The following is a 4,965-nucleotide window of genomic DNA, read 5'->3' on the forward strand; positions in this document are numbered from 1 at the left end:
GCTGGGAACCGCCGCTGAGATGATATCAAATCAGAGTACAGTTCAGAGAGAAGGCATTTGCTAAACTTGGTGAAGAAGACGTGACCTCAGAAACGAACCCTTCTCTCCGAGAGAAAGACAAATCAGCCGGTTGAGAAGTGACCTCACCTTCAAATCCTTTCCCACTCAACCCTGGCTGGCTTTCCGTAAGCCTCCTTGCATAACAATGGATGTTTTTGTGTTTGGCTGGATCAGGGAAGCCAAGACCGCACTGGCAGGAAGAAGGAAGGCAAGCAGAACTAACTTTGAGAGAAGGGTCTAGAGAAACGGAGGGTCTGGGAAGGGATTTTTCTTTCATGGGATTTTGCTCCGGAGCTGAAATATACTCGGTGTCCTGTAGTGATTTCATGCTCTTTATTGCGGCTTGTAAAACAGTGCTTGAATTGCCCCCCAAACCCCAGGCTTTTATATACATCATTTACACTATGGAGGGACACGGGTGGCGCTGTGGGTCAAACCACAGAGCCTAGGACTTGCCGATCGGAAGGTCGGCGGTTCGAATCCCCGCGACGGGGTGAGCTCCCATTGCTCAGTCCCTGCTCCTGCCAACCTAGCAGTTCGAAAGCACGTCAAAGTGCAAGTAGATAAATAGGTACCGCTCCAGCGGGAAGGTAAACGGCGTTTCCGTGCGCTGCTCTGGTTTGCCAGAAGCGGCTTAGTCATGCTGGCCACATGACCCGGAAGCTGTACACCGGCTCCCTCGGCCAATAAAGTGAGATGAGTGCCACAACCCCAGAGTCGGTCATGACTGGACCTAATGGTCATGGTCATGGGACCACAGCTGAAGAATCCTTGACCACCCAAACTCTATTTAAAAACCTGCAGTGAAGGAGAGCCCAGCACCTTCCAAATGTGATCTAATCCACTGTGGAACAGCTATTCCCATCAGAAGGTTCTTCCAAATGCTGGAATCTTCTTTTCTGCAATCTGAACCCATCGGTTTGGCTCCTCCCTGCAGCGGAAAACAAGCTCGCTCCATCTTCCATGTGACAGCCCTTTGAATATTTGAATACGGTTATCATATCACCTCTCAGTCTTCTTTTCTCCAGGTAGATTTTGTGTGTGTGTGTGTGTCTATATTCCCAGTGTCCAAGGGGAAAAGACGGTGAGATTCACTTTACACAGTTATCAAAATGTGCAGCAGTCAGAGGCCGAGAACTCAAGCAATGTCCGTAGATTTGTGTGACCCGCACACAGGAAAAGTCCTTCCTCTGGAATCCTCTTGCCATTTGAGTCTCTTGCAGCAAGGAAAACAAACACAAAGAGTCTTGCAGAATGGATTTATTATGGCGCAAGCTTTCACACAGCTGAAGAAGGGAGGCTACAAAAGCTCTTGCCACAATAAATTTGCTCGTTTGGGTTGATTTTTTTTTAAGTGCCACAAAAAGCTCTTTGTTCTGCACCACCCCCCTCCCGCCGCCGCTCCAGAATTCTATCTTCCCTGGGCATTGGTAAGGAACAGAAAGCCCTGTCTCCAAAAAGAACAGGCGAACCCTCTTTCTGGCCAAGGCCAGTTACAAAACTGAACAAATGGGACATTTGTCCTGAGTGATGGACAGGTCTGCGTGGGTGAAATATACTCAGAGTCGCAAAGTGATTTCATGCTCTTTATTCAGCTCATAGTGGTGAGGAGGGAATGAAAGTCCCCTCAAAGTATCTGCTTTATATACATTATTTACACAATGGGCCCCACGTGATTGGCTAATTCCGGAATTCTCCTGTAGGCCAATCAGGTTGTGGATTCACTTCTATCTGGAGCTGGATTGGGTGGCTCCTGCCGACCAATCATACTGCTGCATTGTTCTAGGACCAATCAGACTGCTGCATTCTGAATCCTATTGTTCTAGGACCAATCAGACTGCTGCATTTTGGATCCTATTGTTCTAGGACCAATCAGACTGCTGCAGTTTGGATCCTATTCAACTCAGTACATAACAGTGGGGCGATGAGAGGCACCCGGCGGCCAACTCTTGCCTCCACCTTCCTCAGGGCAATTTCAGTTTTAGTAAAGACTTTAGCAAAGAACAGAGGGTGAGCAACATGCCATCCAGTTAGGGATGAAGGGATCTGTCAATCTGAGTTCTCTCCTGAAGGACCAGGTGTGCAGCCTGGGAGTCATTCTGGACTCACAGCTGTCCGTGGAGGTGCAGGTCAGTTCTGTGTCCAGGGCAGCTGTTTATCAGCTCCATCTGGTACAGTGCTGGTCCCGTGGGTTACCCGAGAGGCGAGGTCCAAGTCCGGTCCGTGATCAGAGGTGCAACGTGGAGGCAGTCCGTAGTAGCTGAAGCTGGGTGCAGGGCAGGGAGTCGGGTGAAGTCAGGAATAGGCTTGCAAGCAGGGAGCCAGGGCGGGTCAGGAGCTCTGGCAGAAAAGCAGGACAGGGTTCAGGCAGGAACTGGCAACCAGCAATGTTGCTCCTGCAACTTGGGACTGGGGCTGGCTGGCCGGCTTTTATCTGCCCCGAGGCATAGGGCGGCCCCAGTCCACAGGTGACTCGCCTCTCCTGGCCTAGAGGCGAGCACTCCTCCTGCGGGAACTTAGTTCCCTCCGCCTCTCTGCCCTGAGCCTCTGCAGCTCAGGAGAGGCTGGAGGGTTACAGGACCCAGAGGCAACCTCAGCTTCCCCTGACGGGCTGAGAGTGGAGCACCTGCAGGCAATGGGCCCTCCATCACTTCAGGGGCCAGAGCAGACTCAGCTGATGCCTGCACCTGAGGATCCAGCACAGGTGAGGACCCTTCAGGCTCAGGCCCCAGCCCCGGCTCAGCTGGTTCTGGAGGCGGGGAATCCTGTGCAGGCTGGGATCCCTCAGGTTCAGCATCTGAGTCCGAATCACAGGCCATCACAGGTACACAGGATGAGACTCCACCTGCCCGCGGACTGTCTTGCCAGAGTGGTGCATGCTCTGGTTATCTCCTTCTTGGACTACTGCAATGCGTCTCAAAGTGGCTAACATTCTCCTTTCCCTTCCTCCCCCACAACAAACACTCTGTGAGGTGAGTGAGGCTGAGAGACTTCAGAGAAGTGTGACTAGCCCAAGGTCACCCAGCAGCTGCATGTGGAGGAGCAGGGATGCGAACCCGGTTCACCAGATTACGAGTCCACCACTCTTAACCACTACACCATGCTGGCTCTTTAATAAAGTTAATAAAACTATAAATAGCATGGTGGATAGAGAAAAAGATGTTCTCCTTTCCCCATTGTAACGCAAGAACTCGTGGACATTCCACGAGGCCGGATGTTGGAAGATTCAGGATGCGGGAGGTATCATCACTGTAGCAGTCAAATACAACATTTCCTGTTTCCTAGAGTGGACACGCAGAGGACTGTTGCTCTGGACAGGGAGGACTTCCTGTCACACCTGGTCTGGAGCATCCTTCCCCTGTGTGTGACCAGGTAGATGGGCGGCACCCTAGCAGACCCTATAAAAGGGCCAGTCACACAGCCATCTTCCTCTTTGCCTCCTTTTTGCCCTTTTGGACTCTTCTGCTGGCTCTTAGCCAACAGCACATGGCTCATCCTTACAGAGGATGGAAGCCGCAAGGTAGAAAGTCTGAGGCCTAGCTCAGACTTCTCATATCTACAAATGTACCTTGCTTTCGAATTCTGGTGCTGGAGGAGACTCTTGAGAGTCCATTCTGAAGGAAATCAGCCCTGAGTGCTGAAGGACAGATCCTGAAGCTGAGGCTCCGATACTTTGGCCACCTCATGAGAAGAGAAGACTCCCTGGAAAAGACCCTGATGTTGGGAAAGATGGAGGGCACAAGGAGAAGGGGGCGACAGAGGACGAGATGGTTGTACGGTGTTCTCGAAGCTACTAACATGAGTTTGACCAAACTGCGGGAGGCAGTGGAAGACAGGAGTGCCTGGCGTGCTCTGGTCCATGGGGTCACGAAGAGTCGGACACGACTAAACAACTAAACAACAACAACCTGTAACCGCAAGATAAAGCCTGTCTCTGGGACACGACTGTGAACTGAATGTAAGTAAACTGCACCGTTACTCTTAAAGAAGACTGTTGTGTCATTACTGTTTTTAAGAGGGAACTAAAGGGGAAATTTACCAGGAACAATCCAATCTAGACAAGCCAGACTAGATCGTTCAACTTATATGACTCTAACAAATCCATCAACTTGCTTCCAAGGAAAGATAATATTTAGTCTACATATCCTCTCCTACTTTCCACAACATTTCCACACAGGGCACGTTAAAGAAAGTTCACGCAGTGCCTAGTTTAATGACAGAACTCTCTTCGGAAGGGGGCAATGATGGCCAGAAACTTGAGTGGCTTCAACAGTAAATTAAACTAATTCGTGGAGGACAAGCCTCCAGCCCCAAGGGCTGTTCTCTGCCTCTACAGTCATAGGGTTGCCACCTGTTCTGTATAATACAGGATTGTCCCATATTTCAGTGTAAAAGGCTATGTCCTGTATTGATACAGTTTTAACCTGCATTTCGGGTCTTCTCTCTGTCTGTCTGCCAAGTTAGGGTGGCCAAGTACGGACAGATTTACAAGTTCATGTGTGTGTCTGCTTGTGTGATGGGCTCCTCTGTTAGGCAGCAATAGATTGTAATGGATTGCTCTGAAGACACCTCAGCACCAGATGCAAAAGTAATCTCCCCCTGACCCCTGGTCCTGTTAGCTAGGGATGATGGGAATTGTAGTCCCAAACATCTGGAGAACCGGAGTTTGCCTAGGCCTGCCCCAGATGTTCTGCTCCTCAGCTAATAGCAGCTCCGGGAGTTCGGGGACAAGGCGGGAGAGATCAGGACCTGCAGCAGAGGACGCAGAGCATCGCATCTCCTCTGCACGTCCAAATTAGGCTGCTTTTGCAAAAAGAAAACTAGGCTGGGAGCTCTGAGAAAGAATGTAGCTTGGCCCTAATGTCCGCTGTCCTTGAGACAATTACAGCTAGTGAAGGAGCTTTG

Source organism: Podarcis muralis, chromosome 4, assembly GCF_964188315.1.
Source record: "Podarcis muralis chromosome 4, rPodMur119.hap1.1, whole genome shotgun sequence".
NCBI lineage: Eukaryota > Metazoa > Chordata > Lepidosauria > Squamata > Lacertidae > Podarcis > Podarcis muralis.